General features: G+C 41.0%; 1 protein-coding gene across 1 annotated transcript in view; it reads left to right on the forward strand.

Moving 5' to 3' along the window:
* The first annotated feature begins 13411 nt into the window (after nucleotides 1-13411).
* Nucleotides 13412-17759, forward strand: part of LOC126564842 (beta-ureidopropionase) — a 300108-nt gene continuing 295760 nt past the window's right edge. Inside the window, exon 1 of the mRNA XM_050221961.1 lies at nucleotides 13412-13425. The gene's annotated coding sequence lies outside the window, so the exon portion shown is untranslated. The remainder of the gene's footprint in view (nucleotides 13426-17759) is intronic.

Genomic DNA, 17759 nt, shown 5'->3' on the forward strand with positions numbered 1-17759 from the left:
AAGAAAAAAAAAACCCTCCCATACTGGATGCGATGAGAAAGCGCGCAAATGTTGTTGCCTCGTGGAAGATTTATTATTATTTAATTCCGAAATAAAATGCTAACGTTGGTGAGTATGTGTGTGAGTGTGTGTGTGCGAGGAGGGGTGAGTGACTGCGGTTCGGATTGGCACGAATGGAAATGGAAATGGTTTGCTGCACGCCGGTAGTAGAGGAGAAGTTTTCACCGCTGCCGAATGGAACCACCAGCGTTTTCTTGTTGGGCTTGGAAGAAAACAGACGAAATCCAACACAAATATTGTGGCATCCCGGCCGGTGGAAGCAGTAAACACCGATAGGTTACACAAACTTCGGGGATGGCAGGTCGTCTAGGTTTGCCAACACCCGTTCAGTTGTACCGTCTATTTCCGACAGATAGTGGTTTTTATAACAGAAATTCCTATCGCTGTCGACGCGTGGAAAGGCACGGTGGCAGACTGTTGCCGGTATGAGTTACTGCAATCAGTTGTCTTGTCCTCGCTATCAATGTAATGTGAATGAATTGTTTACGCTCGCTTTGCAAGGGGTCGTGGGTCGAGCAAGTGCACGTTGTGCATGGTGAAAAAATAGTTAAGTTGTAATAATAGCTTAACCGGTTACCCCTTTGATCGTGGAATGCCGCGACATTCTGCAGTTATTTGAAATTATCTTTGAAAACTTTGCAAGCAAAAAAGAAAAAATCCTGAAATAGGGCTCAGGCAGACGTGGTGTGTGGTTTACCTTCGTTTGGTCTGGTTTAGCTAGGACAAAGTTTGGGTTAGATAAAGGTGCTGCGATACGGTATGAATTATGGGAAAATTAAATTAAAATTCACTAGCCAAAGATTTCATCTATGTATGTATTGAAAAGGCTATAAAGCGACGGCATGAATCGATCAGGGTTGAGAGTTTTGCGTTATCCTTTTGTGGTTCTGTGGTTAACGTCGTGCGTTAGAAGTCTTTCATAAATGTTACATATATCAGGTCTATAAATAAGTTTTGACGGTTTTTATGCATGCGCCGTTTACTTAAAATTTTTAATTTTGTTAAATCGGCCAACTCTTTTTGTTTTGAAGTAATATTATATCTTCAGGGCTTGTTTGTCCCTAGCTGTCGTTTCATCGATTAGTAAACAAAGAATTTTCAGCGTGGTTGCAAAATAAATACATTCGTTCGTGAAAGAGTGTTTTTGAGGGGAATTCTCCTTCATTACTTTGTGATGAAAACTTCGTCCACCGAGACCCATCGTATAATGAAGGAATATTATGGCGATCACGCTACGCACGTGTATGGAGTACGAAGATCGAGAACTGGAGACAGCACTTGATGAAGATCCGACCCAAACAAAGACTTAGCTGACAGATATTAAGCCAACCGTTTGTCAGCGTTTTAAAGCATTAGGCATGATCCGAAAGACAGGGCAAAAGACAGGGACAGATTTGGTCACCTGTAAGCAACTGCTCCAACGGCATAACCGGAAGGATTTTTTTTTTATCACCGGATTGTTACTGGCCACGAAATGTGGATATACTACGACATGGGCATACTAAGGACATGCTTCCTCCTCGACACGTAAGCGGAACATTCGTGGTGCCAAGGTAATGCTGTGCATTTGGTGGGACCTGCTGGATGTGGTGTACCGCGAACTACTGGAACCAAAAGAAACCATCATAGGTGACGTTTACCGACGACAACGTATGCGTTTGAGTCGCGCATTGAAGGATAAAAGGCCAGTACGCGACCAGGCATGACAAAATCATTCTAATGCACGACTACGCTTGGCCACATGTAGCGGCACCTATCCGCACTTACCTGCAGACACTAAAATGGGATGTTTTACCCCTGTTTGCGCCTGACCATGTAAGAGACAATGTTATAATACAGAAACCATCTAGAAACGAAGCTGTCTGGACGTGCCCCTGATAAACAACCTGAGCTATCCGAACACCCTATACGCCATATAGCCCAGATATTGCGCACTCCGACTACCGTCTGTTCCGGTCGATGGAGCATACCGCTTGACCGCGCAGCACTTCCAGGATTGCGTCGAACTGAAGAAAAGGATCGAAACATGGATTTTGTGCAAACTGGATTTCTTTTTTTTTTATTAAAGAAGCCCTATTCTGCCCAAATGATGGGAAAAGATTGTACGAAGTGACGGATATTAATTTTCTGAATAAAATCCATGCCCATTCGGGCCTATGAGCCTTGGAAGCCCGTTAAAAAACCGTCGAAACTTGTTTATAGACCTGATATTAAAAATTAATTTTAACTTTTGAAAGTTTCATAAAGGTATGACAAACAAACTATCAATTAATTAGATTCAGAGTTATTTCTTTAATTAGTGGTCTTGGTAAGAAGCGTAGCTCTTGGATTTTATTTTCATTCAATGCTCATTGAAATTCATTACATTGTTTCAGCAATTGTGCGTTTGAAGTTTTGATACATTATTTGTTGCTTTACAATGTACACTTTCTTATAAACTAATACTCACTACACTATCCTAAAAGGTTGAAAATTCATACAACAAATTTAGGCTGTCTTTGAATGTAAAACAAAACCAAACGGCACCTCATTTACACACGCGCCCTTTTGTAAATGTAAATTTTGTATCTTTAAATGAATTTGTCGGTGCGTATTCTCTGCCTACGTTACCAGCTTCCGGAAAGGTTCGCAAAAACGGACGTCGAGGGTTTTAAACCAAGTCATCATTCTACTAATAAAATCAGCTAGGCACGTGCATACATTCACAGCCCCTAAAAAAAGGGCAAGCAGAAAACTGCACTGAAAGTAAGTCTGGTGCGTACGAAACATGGCTCCGGTTTCATTTGATACCATTTCCATGCTACTGACCCCCTTGGGAAGCGTGTGCTTGTGTGTGTGTGTGTTGATTTCTTAGGCATCGTGGCATCGTAACGAAAGAAGAATGAAATTCGTAGATGTTGACATACAAAGAAACGTGGCAAATTGATGAAACGCCACATGATTTTGGCGAATGTGAGTAAGGCTGGGCACCAGAACTACTGTTCTAGTTGATTGTAACTTAACGCAGCCACAAGCTGGAGTTGTTTGGCAGCGCGGGTTGAATCTCGTTCGAGTCGAACGATACTTTTACGTGTAACACATTTTAGTTTTATGACTTTTTAATCCATTTTATGCCGTTTTTTCTTCCATTTTCGATCCATTGTAATGGGTGAGCTTGAGCTTAATTTTTGATAATGATCAATAGAAATTATATCGGTCAGTGGAAAGGGTAAAACGCTCAGCGTAAATAACATTACAAATTGTGATGTCATTAAAACTTTGCACAACCAACCATGCAGTTGTTTAGATGACTATTGTTTGAATTTTACTGTGAAACCCTGACAGTTTCCCATAAAAGCGTAAAGGGTATGGTTAGTCAGTTTTCTAATTAATTATGAGCAATGATCGTTTGCGTGAGAAGTTTGTTTTGCTGAGTTGAGTGGATGGATGATGGTCCTTTTTTTGATAATTGTTTACACACGTACAGTCTATGTTATTCAAACTACTCACTACAGTCGTTGGACAGCACAGCGTCCGTGCGTTGTCGGTTTGCATTCATGCTGGCAAACTGCATAACCGTGTTTCCTTTATTTATGTATGTATATATATATATATAACGTGTAAAGACACTCAGGTATCACACAGGCAAAACGTAAATAAATCAAAATGCAAATGACAACGAATTTCACCCGACTTCTCTCATGCATTTTGATACCGGGAGATTTACATCGTAGGATGAGCTAAATCAAATAATTAGTTTCTGTGCCGATTTCGATCTTTCTCACATTCGCTAGCTGGCTGGTCTGCCCGGTTGGTGTTCTCGGTCCAGCACCAATTATTGTGCTGCATCGTTTTCCATCTCGGATGCTCCGAATGCGAGTAAAAGTCTTTACTGTAGGGTTATACTCATTTATGCACCGTATGAAGGATTGACGTTGATAGCGGTATCGTCGAGGGTGATGTTGTTTTGTAAGTCAGGAATATGTAAGATGCGGTCGTATGTATGTGTGTGTGTGTGCGTGCGTATGAAAAGAGCAGGCGGCAAGCACGTTTGAGGGAATGTTTTGAAAGTCATACAAATCCAGTTTTGTCCAGTCCTTAAAATGCAGTACCCCAGCAGTGAACGATCAAAGTTATACAAAACAATAGATTGGAATGGCATGGAATGGAGACTAGCGTTAGCAGTTAGCAAAACTCACACCGAATCAATGGGCAACTGTGCAAGCGTTGTTTCGAAGAATCTTTTCAAACAGTTGCTTCTGCTCTAGAGTAGCATGCAAAGCGCCAGAAAAAGGATAGCAAGGAGTGCGTGTTACGAGAGAGCTAAGCAAATTCTTACTGACATTGAGTTACCAAAGACTCCGGTTAAGCAAAGCGAGCGTCTGATTTGGTAAACATTAGCTTGGACACGACGAGACTGAACGTAACATGGCATTGGACATGGTGTAGCTTCAGTGTTAGTGTTAGTACTGCGTCTTGTGGAGACCTTGTTAAGAGTGGAATTCGGACACAGCACTGCTACGGTTGGTTCTCAGGTGTCAACCGCAAACTTCGGTAACCCTTACCGTTAATTTGAATAAACTAAGCATAAATAGTTGCACATTGGCTGATGATGGTGAGATGGCGACGGTCAGTGTGGAGCGAATGGAACGAAATGATGCACCGTTTGCATTTCGCAGCAGAGAATATCTTCATTCAAGTGTTTGGCTTGTCAAAAGGGGTTAAATAAAGTAGCATTTTTGTGCCACTCGTTGAGAAGATCGTAGACATAAAACTTTAGAGAATCTTTCTATGTAAAGTTTAATGAGAAGAGGCTTAAGCATTGGAGAGGGTTTAATGGTTGTATAACAATGTGTCGATGATTTAATTTTTTTTACTATAACTTACTACGAATAAGTTGTTTTGGTAAACGAATAATTTCTGTAGCTTTGGGTAGTTTATGTAATGAGATGAGATGGGAAAGAATATTTAAGTTTTATCGAAATACGATGTTTCAATCAGTTTCATGTTGACTTGTACATTATCGAACAGTAAATGGTCTCATATTTTTTTCAAAATAACCTACAGTTCCGCCGTAGGTTAATATTACAAATTATGCTAATTTTATTACACAAGAAGCGTGCTTACCTTTGGGTAATTACTCAATTTTAAATGTGTTCAATGTTGCAGCACAGAATGTGGCTGTAATTAAAAAGTCTAATTGAACCTGGAACGGCTCTAATGTAGGTATTAATGTGCCATTAGGGTGCTGGTAAATATGGTGTAAACATTTGCGTTTGCATTAATTGGTCACACAAGTAGCCACAGCCACAGGGAAAGAAATCATCAAATAAACGAAATCAAATTGCAAAACTTTGATCTTTGATGTTATATAATTAATCTTTGAAAGTGAAAGAACAGCGAAGCAGACGAAGAAGGTCAAAATACGACACAGGAAGAGCAGGCGTTGCGCAACGAAATGTAGTTCCGTGAAGAATATTGATTAACATCGTTACCGAATAGGTCGTGTGTGTATGTTGTGTCAGGTGAAATGAATACAGACGGCACTGATTCCTGTGGAGATGGGATTTCCACTGTGTTCGCATCGCTCACGGATTGATTCGCTTGATGGTAATTAATAGATTTTATGATGAGATTAATCACATATGTGTTAGCGCAGTAGCACCGGATTGGGTCGATTGATTCCACCGACCATTGGATGGCAACGTACGGTGCTATTGTTAATGTTCAATCAATCAACTAGTGCTCATCAAATTTTGCAACTGTGATAAAACGGAATGGCAAGCCGATGGAGACGCCTGGTGACGTAAAGCGGGTTTGACGCGAAAATTGGGCAGCCAGCGTCTGGAAGGAGCTCGCCCGGTCAATTTTATTCGCGATGCACTCTAATTTGCTGTTTGGCGTGCGAAGAACTAACATTAATCAGAACCAGCGCTGAAGCGATTGGAAATGCGAAAGAAATGGAGATCAGAAATTGGGATTGATTATTCCCATGAGTCATCGCTGGCACAAATGGATGCTGCTTGGAATGTTACGCAATGTTTGCACAATGCTAACGGCCGCGAAACTAACAAGATGGACCGTATGTTTAGTGAAAATGTGGGAACCTGGGGGAACCTTACGTCAAATGTAGTAATAGAGAAAGAATTGTAGTAAAAACGAAAGGAACATTAGCATTCCGTTCATTGCGGCAGGATAAACACGGATATCAAAATGTATCACGAAGGACAAAATCTTTCGTTATAAAATAGTCGTATGTGATAATGAGCAATAGCTTATGCTCTTTTCTCATGTAGAATCTAACGTTGTCTTGTCGCATTTTGCTGCGTAACAAATTGTATCCTACAACTTTACGACATCTTGCTTCGGAGTATTGGAAATATTCATGTTGAAAGAACTGGCGGGTGAGGCTGGAATAACAAAATGATTCCATTCTACTTTGATCGTTCGTTCGGGGGGTCTTTTCTTGTTATCTTGAGCAAAATGGAAAAGAAAAAGAAATCAGCTTCTGCGTTGAAGAATGAAGAGCAAGGGATGTAATTTTAAGAGGCCATAGTATTTGCCACACAGCCACACGTTACTCCATGTGATGCCACTGTTCTCAAGGCAGCACAATGCAAAGAATACTCGTACCCGTTCGTTCCGTTGGCAGTGATTTGACATCAAACTTACGACGTGATGCTATAATGATAATATCCAGACGTAATGTAGAATAAATATTTATTCCATTTCTTACCGTACCGTACCATTCCATTCCTGGCGATGCTCCTCATGCGCTGCGATGCTCGAACGAAGCTCGTCGACCGGCAACAAAGGATGGGTACATTTGTATTTATTACGCGACTTCCCACGTGCACCGATGCCGGCGCCGGATGGGAGAAATTGAGCGATAAAATTACAAATTTTGATTTAATAACGATACCACCGGGGGTTGCTGAAGTGCGATTATCCATTTTCTGCTTGCTCTCAAGAAAAGCCATAAGCTTACGGTGTGCCATTTGATGCTAATAGAATGGCAATACAGCAATCCGTTCGAGCCTTTCGAAGATTAGTGTATAATTAAGTGATTACAAGGTAAATTCTGATGATGTGATGGGAATTTTTCTTTTATGGGAAGCTTTTAAGGAAAATGTTGTAATGAAGTGTACCGTGCTATAAGATATTTGTGTTAAATATAATAAATAACTATTTCTACTAAATTCAAAAATATACATGTTTAGTAAACTAGATTACTTGAGCCTGTAGAGGGTAAACTACTTTCTCATAATCGTAAAATCAAAATTCGAAAACCGAAAATTAAATTGTTTTCATTAGTGATAGGGAAGGTTGAACAAGATTTTAACAGGTTGGCTGATAAGTCCCCGGTCTAACAAAGAAAAACACAATTTTTTGTCAAAATTCGTTTTTATTATTCAACATAGTTCCCTTCAAGAACGATACAACGATTATAACGACCTTCCAATTTTTTGATACCATTTTGGTAGTACTCCTTCGGTTTTGCCTCAAAATAGGCCTCAGTTTCGGCGACCACCTCTTCATTGCAGCTAAATTTTTTCCCTGCGAGCATCCTTTTGAGGTCTGAGAAGAAGAAAAAGTCGCTGGGGGCCAGATCTGGAGAATACGGTGGGTGGGGAAGCAATTCGAAGCCTAATTCATGAATTTTTGCTATCGTTCTCAATGACTTGTGGCACGGTGCGTTGTCTTGGTGGAACAACACTTTTTTCTTCTTCATATGGGGCCGTTTTGCCGCGATTTCGACCTTCAAACACTCCAATAACGCCATATAATAGTTACTGTTGATGGTTTTTCCCTTCTCAAGATAATCGATAAAAATTATTCCATGCGCATCCCAAAAAACAGAGGCCATTACTTTGCCAGCGGACTTTTGAGTCTTTCCACGCTTCGGAGCCGGTTCACCGGTCGCTGTCCACTGAGCCGACTGTCGTTTGGACTCAGGAGTGTAGTGATGGAGCCATGTTTCATCCATTGTCACATATCGACGCAAAAACTCGGGTGTATTACGAGTTTACAGCTGCAAACAACGCTCAGAATCATCAACACGTTGGTGTTTTTGGTCAAATGTGAGCTCGCGCGGCACCCATTTTGCACAGAGCTTCCGCATATCCAAATATTGATGAATGATATGACCAACACGTTCCTTTGATATGTTTAAGGCCTCTGCTATCTCGATCAACTTCATTTTACGGTCATTCAAAATAATTTTGTGGATTTTTTTATGTTTTCGTCGGTAAAAGTTGCTTGACAAAAGACGCTCTGTCTCACAAACTAATTGACATACAGACGTCAAATTTTGACACGAATCATTTGAAGGTTGGTGCTATATAAAAATAATCTGCATTTAATACTAGCGGCGCCATCTATGTGTCAGACCGGGGACTTATCAGCCAACCTGTTATGACACTGTTAAAATGTGGCAGTGCGGGTGTTTTATCTGCGTTTTTTGTGGTTCCATCATTGTTATCGAGTACTTAACACTGATTCCAACAAGGGTGATAACAAACGTGGCTACACTTAGTTTTATATCAACCAGCGACGTGTGCGAACAAAGGCTGGAACATTCGCTACGAACAAGCTGAAACTAATGCTGCATGTAAACAGTACATACAATGGGTTTGGTGCACACGGTAAGAAATGAGAAGTAGTCTTGGCATGAAGAGACTACTTCATCATCATGTGGGAAGAAAAGTCATGCCTATTTTTCCTTTCCCATTGACGTGCTTTTATTCGTGCTGGTGTAACCAACACGTTGAATTGTTGCGGCAGGATCGTTACACTGATCCCGGGCAGTAAAATGAATCGACAACGGAAAAAAGCACGATTTGAATCAGGACAAGAATAGAGAAGCGGGCGAAAAGCATGTCAAAGGAAAGGTTTTGTTGTGGTAAAGGCCGGGCTACATTGATCGTACTCGCAAGCGTAATTTTTATATTCACTAGCGCATCTGGCGGCGACCAGCGCAAGCTAGATGTGGGTATAATTTAAGTGCCAAAATTATTCATGCTTGGTGTCTCATCAATTTTCGACCAGGCTGTCTGTATGCCGTAACACGTGCTATTTTTATATTAAATGTATACAAATAGGCCGGTAAATTTTGCTTACAATTTTATAAAAAAAAAAGTTCTACCAAGCAATATGACAAAGCCGTTCCTCATGAATAAAAAAACTCGCTCTATACTAAAAACCGCTACAATACCAAAACGAACAACCAGTTTCACACACTCTGCAATGTAGTTTAAATGATGAAATAGATGGACAAACCCTACAACAAATTATTTAAGCACTTGTGAAACCTACAAACACTACATTTTTCAATAAAATGTTCAGCTCAATTGCGGCCCCGAGCCGAGCCGGCGATTCACAGACAACAGTTCACACACACACACACACAATTTTCGTTAAAAACAGTTGTACTTACTATTTTTTCATTGCGTCCACTGCTTCCTGCTTGTTCCATGGCTAGAAATACAATATGTATGTTAAATTACCACATATTTTCAAAAAAACATACACGACAAAATATCGAACATACTCACCGAGCTGTTTGTTTACTGGTTTGTGATCAAAATTATAGGCTCCTCGACCCAAAACGCTTTTTGACAGATAAATTATACCAGCCTCTAGCTTCGACCCGCCGCCGCTAGATGGCGTATGCGTTCACAAAAATTACACTCAGGAGTACGATCAATGTAGCCCGGCCTTAAGGAGTGTAAACAAACAGAAACACATCGTCTGACGCATGCCGGAGACGTCGAGACGATGTGCGAGGAACAAAGGCTTTTGGGCGTACTTTGAGCTGGAAGATGCCTTACGGTGGTGAAGAAAGGCGAAGAAAAGAAGTTTCGGAAAACAATAACAAGAACGACTGTAAAAACACTTCAGAGCAGAACAGTAGTAATGAGATTTAACAGTTACACGGCTCATTAAGTGTGTGTAAGTACATTTATATTGTGTTGGCACCAAATAAAGCGTGCCGCGGTGTAGTTGCTAATCCCTCGGTCTCTCTCACCGTCAGTGGTGGTTGGGTCCGAACACTCTATACCGTTGCCATTTTTCTATTTGTGGCAGAAGGTGAAGAAGGTGGCAGCGAGTGGTTATGATGAAGGATGAACAGCAAGGTGTGTTTATTGCAGTCGGTTGCGTGTTTTTGTTGGGAGGCTCAATTTGGTAGAGAAAATGTTGAGACAGAAACGCTTAAGCAATCTCAAGTGGTTTCTTTTCTATTTGAATGGTTTATGGTTTGAATATTGCATCATAACCGTTCAGAAATGTTGATGGAGTGTTGGGAGCTTCATTGAATGCTACTTTGATTCGTCCAATCCTGAGAACTATCAGAGATTATTATGGTTGGTTTGTAAGTGATTGATGAACTATGTAAAAGAATTGCCTCATTGTATTGGCATATCATTTTTCCTATTCTTAAAAACGCAAGCGCTATATGTATTTCATATAATAAATGATTCAACTACACACTTACTGGGGATTTATGCATCGATTATTGTGGCTTATTGCAATGTGTATATGTCTCATGTAGCTTAATTCTTGTGCTGTTCTGTTCTCACGATAACTTGCGTGAGTTTTTCTGTTCCTCATTACACCATTGGCCTGCTTGCTAACTGTCTCGGAGACATGCGAATGTAAATCATCGAATTTTCACGTCTTTGTAACCAATATTTTTATGCAATAGATATATAGTTTTGGCTAAAGCTTTTTCGGTTTCATTCCTCATTCGATGTAATTGAACATATGATAGGTATTGAATGCTGTCCGGATAGTCCCTCCGTGTACAGGACATTTACGGGTAAATAAAATCTAGTAAACCAGTAACGAGAGGCCAAGGCCTTGTTGTAGCTGTAGAGCCGTAGAAGAACAAGAGCATATTTAACGTCCTGCATAGATAAAAGTTAGGAAATAAAACTGTTGGGGCTCTGTAGTTGCCACGGATGATATTTTTCGGATGAGGTTTAACAGGGAAACACCTATTTACTTATACTTAATCCTATTTCTTTATTACTTCACCGTGATGATCTTTTTGCCAGGTTAGAACAGAACAGAACCTGAGGATCCTGTCGTTGTTTTATACTCCTCCAGAGTGTCGCCCGACACACAAAGGAACAATCCAGAAGGATTTGGACGGCGGATATCACACGTTGATGTCACGCGCAACGAGGATCCGAGGATCCCAGGATTCGAGGATGGCCATCGTGATCGGCGACAGCGTTCGGGAATCCTCTCTCTTTCGTCTTCGTCGGTGTGGTCTTCTCACCACCTACCGGCGGTGGTGTTTTGCTCTATTGCTGCTCTCTCAAGGATCGTATGAATGTGTGTGTGTTGGAAGTTGACGCATGTTCTGATACGCCTGGTGCTACTGCTTATTAGCGGTGCTAGCGTATCGGTAGCGAACAATAACAATGGTGCAACGGTCATACTACAGCATGAGCAAACTTCACCACTCAAAATATCTGTCGTTAAGGACGTAGATGAAACAGTATAGAACATTTTCATTCTCCGTACTCACATAAGCCTCTAAGCCATAACCTATGTCGAACACTGACAAAATCCTCTTAATCACGTTCAAAAGGAAGATTCTCAGAAGACGTTTTGGCTTCGTATGTGTGGAAGAACTTGCCTACTACGGACTCCACAAACTCCTCCGATCCAGAAGACTCCAACAACGCACGAAACGGTTACGGGTACGAGTCTTGGACTATGCTGACGGAGGACGCCTTTTTCGAACGGCGGGTGCTAAGGACTATCTTTGGCGGTGTGTGCGATCAGGGCGTGTGGCGAAGGAGAATGAACCACGAGCTAGCTGAGCTGATATCCTGACAGTAATCAAAGCTGCAAGGATACGTTGGCTGCGGTACGTGATGAGGATGCCGGACTCATGCCCTACCAAGAAGGTGCTCGTCAGCGACGTGCCGACAACGAGCTCGTTGGCTGGATCAAGTAGAGTCTAACCTGTCGGAGATCGGATGCAGCCGTGGATGGAGGACTGCAGCCCTAGATCGAGTTTCCTGGAAACTGATTGAAGTCCTGGCCATGTCGACGCGATGTGCTCAATCTAGAGCAGGCCAAGAAGAAGAAGAAGTGTGGAAGGACAAGGGAGGAGCCACCACAAAGGTCAACTGTATTTCACGTACTGTCACTTCACATGGTGCAGCAAATTAGACTCGGTTCTGGGCACTGGGCTAGTCATGTCGTGAGAATGATACCGTACAACCCAGTCGGTAAAGTCTGTCTAGCCTGCTGACAAGGATAGAGGAGTCGTGGTAGGCTTTTTTTGAGGTTTTGGACTGCCATTTCTGGCTTCTGTAGTTGTATAGAAATGCTGCGAGTGTGTTTGACAAGGAGTCTTGATGGAAATTTCGTAATCTGCATCTCGCTTGTTATTATGCCCTCGGATTACCCCTCGGTGTATGTAAATAAGTTTTTTCTAATAAAGTGATAGTAAAAAAAACTGTATTCACAACTTAAAATAACATCTTTTTAACAGCTTGCATGCTTCCCATGTCGTATCGTTGCATTCCTTGAATTGTTGTGGATTTGTCTGTTACCGACAGGTTTGGCTCTAATTGGCACTGGAACACGTTATTTATGCACAGGGGAAGGCACTGGAACGTTGAGTGCTGAGTGTTCTTAGGTATCTCATTACGAGATATCTTACCAACAGTGGGTTATTTAAGAAATGCGGCGTAATGCGGCGTAGAAGAACGGCGTAATTTATATTTGATTTGATTTAAATATTCGTACTTAAATAAAAAAATATATTTCTTTACATTCGATCTTTCGTATGGGTTGAAATATGTTAAAAAATCTCGCGTCATTTACGCCAATAGACGGTTTAAATGAGTATCCTTTTGCTGCACATGCGCGTTGCGCCCCATTTCACTGTTGAAGCACTCAATTAGAATTTAAACCTTGAGCGCTTCAGAACACGCGACGCCACATTTCATCCGTTGGCCAACATTCGCAGCAACGCAGTCGATCGGTGGTAGTTGATGTGATTGGTGGCAAACAGTTGGACACACGGTTCCGGCGAAGCAAACGGAAAAAGAATCAAATCTATTGAAAAACAAAACTACACAATCGTTCCACGTTTGTAAGTTCGTTTGTGCTTTCTCCGTTGATCAAGTGCCAACGTTCGTTTTTTTTTTTTTTGCGGTTCGGTTACCGTGTGTATGTTAATACGGCTAGTTGATAGTGTTCGGATTGGGTTTGGAATCCGTTCCGTGACGTTGTGTGCTGTTTGGAATTAAAACAAACCATCATAAAAGTTTGTGCCGGCTTCCCATTTGGCGGGGCGCTGTAATTTAGTCACGAATGGAAGATATTGCACGTCGTTTCTTAAGCTGTGTGTGTGTGTTTGTTTGTGTCTGTGTTTTATTTTGTTTTGCGCTGCGATTTTGTTCCTATTACTATTTTACTCTATTTGGCAAGCTTGAAACTTATTCTCCACGAATCAGGATGTGTTTTTTCCCCCTATTTTGGGAAATTTTCTTTCCTACAACCTTTCAAAGCGATCGGAAGTAGCGGTTGCACGTGCGTTCAGTGAGTCAGTGTTTTACGTGAAGTGATGATTTTCAGTTGAAAGTTTAAACAATGCAAAACATACTTTCCATACTAGTTCAAAGCGACGGCGCTACATTTGAACGATCCACATGCGTGTAATCTTCTTGCGTTATCAGGTGTTGTCACTTCGTGTCCCATCAGCTTATCGATAATTTCAATTCACTTAGCTGCTATAAAGGATGTAAATAATAAATTGAACATGGGCAACCGGTGCCAAGGTGTCTCATTACCACTAGCTAGCAGCATTGGTAGCAAGAACAGATGTACAATCAATTGATTTATGTTGGAATTATGCCCAACAATTTTGAATGTGGTGCTTATTTCTGGTGAAAAAAAAAATCGATAGTGTTTTCTGCTAGCGTCTCGCTTTTGGCGCCAGGAGAGTAATCATACGAACTATGGATTTTAAAACGAAAAAAAAAAAATAATACGGAAAACAAATTTTCATTTGTATTCTTTCTTTCACTTTGACGATGTGGTCAAGGAGGCGTTCAGTTAAATGAAAGGTTTTATACCAGACGGAATGTGTGGAAGAAAAAAAAAACAAATCAACCCTATTTGTAGTTTAATGCACTAGGCGCTAGAATGAGACAGCACTCATTCGAGGTATCACGTGAAGTTTCAATTCGACCACATTTCAAATACAATGCAATGGTCGACAATGCACCCTATATAATTTACCAGCGGACAAACAGTATGCCTCCTTCTTGTGGCGTAAGGAATTCTTAGAACTGATGAACATTTTAAAGCATGTTCCTAAGAATGAATCACCCCGTCGCATTCCCAGTTCGAAAGGCAATCGAAAATCATACTATTAAATTGCCATTTAGCTCCTTGTCATGGGGTGGACGCTGCTAAATACTTGTTTTTGATTGTGTATACACAAAATGGCGTGTTGTTGTCTTAAAATCAAATTCATTTGTTAGAATACCTGTGCTGTGTAAGATAATTATTGTATAATTTAATAACTTTACTAATTTTATTTCAGTGAAAAAGTTAAAAATTCATAGCATAACAATTGTTACGTATTATCCAAAATGCATAGAGCACTGCATATCTGCACTAGGATGTGGTACTTGTCGAAATATTCGCATAGGACACCTCTTTCCTTACACGGTGCCAATTGTTCCTTTGATTGTTACAAAATTCATCCGCGTTATGTTTCACGCTGTAGCGATCTAATTATACGTTGAACGCGGATACGCACGGATACGCTTTGTTGTACAAGCGATCTGCGCTTCGTACTGCGTGCATGTACAGAGTTGTTACAATTTTTCATACATTAACGTTGTTAATTATAACGTTAGAAGATAGTAGGCCCTACTTTACCGCATCATAGACTGCTGTTGGTGAATTTGTATTCGCTTTGCCACGATTCGTTCGTTTGCCAGTTTGTGCATGATGGAGTGAGTAGTTTAGCTTTTGTTCCGGGCCAATGATAAAATCTGATCCCTCACCGGGCGTGAAGAAGTATGTTGTTTTGAATATGTTGAAATATTCAAACCCCAAAACGATTATGCATAATTCACTAAGTTGTTGTCGCGTTTGTTACGTGTGTCGTTGCATGTTGGATTATAATTGATGCTGTAGTTGGCAGTACCGGTGCATTTTGCCTTTCGGATCTGCTGCTATGTGATGGAATATGATGAATAATAATTGCAACAGTAGCAGGAAGAGTTGATGTTTGTTGTGATTGTTGTGCTTCGGATGTTTGGTTTGCTCGGTTTACGTGTAGGAATCATTGGTGTGATTTTATATTTTATGCGTCGCGAAACCTAATTTAGAATGTGAGTTGTTTGGGGAGTTGTTAAGTCAATAGAAAGTGTTTGTTTATTATGTTTTGAACTATAATTTAGAGTGAAATTGTAAGGGTCCCAAAATTCTTAAGGTGATAGTGATAAGTGAAAATTATAATTGATTTATTGAGCGAAGCTGTTGAAAGGAATGTTTCAAACGATCGTGTTGTGTTTAATTTCATCTAAGAAATCCATGCTCAATCTACAGTAATAATCATAAAATGTGGTTTACTTACAAGCTTTTTACCATTTGGGGTACACATCAATAGAAAGACCAAACAGCAAAAGGCCGTTAGTAATAGGTTTATGATTGACAAGCTAGTTGAAACAAGTTGGTTGAAATTATATCGATGATGGGCCTCAGAAAACATGGTTTGGGTTAGCAATCATGGCAGTGCGTATGGCAGACGCATGAAAACACACAACGAACTTCTCTAACGAACACAAACACCCTGTAGCTCATGTCAAAAGCAAGGAAGCAGTTTACTTTAGCCACTGGTACATACATTCATTTGAAAAAAAAAAATCAATTTGTGCAACGAGAAACTCAACCACCAGCTGACAAACGTAGTGCAAGTTCTATTGATTTTGCCTACACCACACCAGCAGCTTCAAACCCTGCCTAGTCTAATCAGAACCCCCGACCGTATGGATGTGAATTCTCGCCTTGGCATTACTCCAAGTGCATCGGGACTGTTTGTACATTGCACAAGTTTATTACGAGCTGGCTTCAGATGGAAACCTGAGAAATGCGGTACTTCCGAGCCGTGAAAGTGCCGGAAGATGCTAGAGAACGGTTTAAAAATTCCTTCAGTACACTGAAAAACAAAACCCAGTCAGTAAACATTTCCGATGTGGTGTAATTTTACTGTCATATATGTATACATTTTGGCGGCAGTTGCAGGAGGCGGCCAACAGCGATGTCGGAGATGCACCTCAAATGTTTGGCAGCTTTGGTAACATTTCGTCTGCTCTAGCCGTGGTTCACTCCGTCACATCATATATCAAAAGCACAGATCATAGAATGTTTGCAACTTTTTCGAGGTGATTGCGGTGACAAAGTTTCTCGAGAGAGCGTTTACCCGTGTTTATCGTATCGTATCAACGAGTTGCCGTTGAGCATGCTTCCCTACGGTCCGGTGATTGGCGTTAATCAAGTGCCAAAGTTCATTTCAACACCCGACGCCCTTCCTTATTACACACCCTTTCGTGCTTATTTTTTCATCGCATATATGAGCTGCCACGAAGCGTCCGTACAGCATGTCAATTGGTGTCGCTACGGATCGAGAAGTTTTATGTTGGTGTTTTCGTTTAATATGTGAGTTTCGACGCATCGCTATCATCATCGTCGTCGTCGTCGTCGTCGAACACCGAATTCGTTCCGTGGTGAGATGGGTTTCATGCGAAAACAAGAAATTTTGCTCATGCAAAACTCGTCCAACCGTTCTGGCCAGCAGTAGACAGATGATGCCCGTAAGCGACCGATTATCGCCATGGATCGAATCGAACCCTTTCGGTGTTGGTGCTAAAGGCCAGCGCATTGGCCTCGAGCCTGACCTTCTTATTTCACCTGCAATCACCTTTTTCGATGTGTTGATTGCCCTAGCCGTTAGCAGTTAGCTCAGTGTGTCATTTGTGTTGCTGCTACGAGGATGATTTGCACTCGAAAACGTTAAACCATTCGACAGATGGTAGATCGATCGGCAGAACACACTTTCTACTCGATGCCCTATCGGGCGCTTGACCGGCTATACGCACGCATGTAGCTGGAAATGCTACTTTCTCAAGCATTCGTGCCAGGTTCGTTGTGTTGATAGTGCTCGATATGAAGAAGATTTACCCCCCCAGGAAGATTAGCACTTGCCTTCATCCTGCGCGGTAGAAGTTTTTTTTTGTACTTACCCGTTTGCTGATCGATCCTGTCTAGGAATTGGTGTCCTTTGGCTAATTTAACAACTGTGTGGCAGCGGTTAGAATGCAGCTGTAGCACTCAACGGCGTCGAGATGAGAATGGTGTTAAATATGTGCAAATTGATGAACTAGGAATATTTCGACCTATATCGGACTCGTACATTTTTCTATACATATGATAAAGTGATTGTACATTAAGGTATTGAAGATTATATACTTTCGCTTATGAGTTGAATTCAATCTCATGATGTGCTGCTGATACCAAAGACCAAAAGATTCTTTTTTGTGTTGTTCTGTTAATAAAATATACATAATAAAAACTTTACACCTCCTCCGTTTCCATCCACAAATAATGAGATAATTTTTTTTGCAGTAAAATACCTCACAAAAATGGAAAAGTGTTGAGCGAAACAGATTGAGTGT

Source organism: Anopheles maculipalpis, chromosome 3RL (assembly GCF_943734695.1).
Source record: "Anopheles maculipalpis chromosome 3RL, idAnoMacuDA_375_x, whole genome shotgun sequence".
Classification (NCBI taxonomy): Eukaryota; Metazoa; Arthropoda; class Insecta; order Diptera; family Culicidae; genus Anopheles; species Anopheles maculipalpis.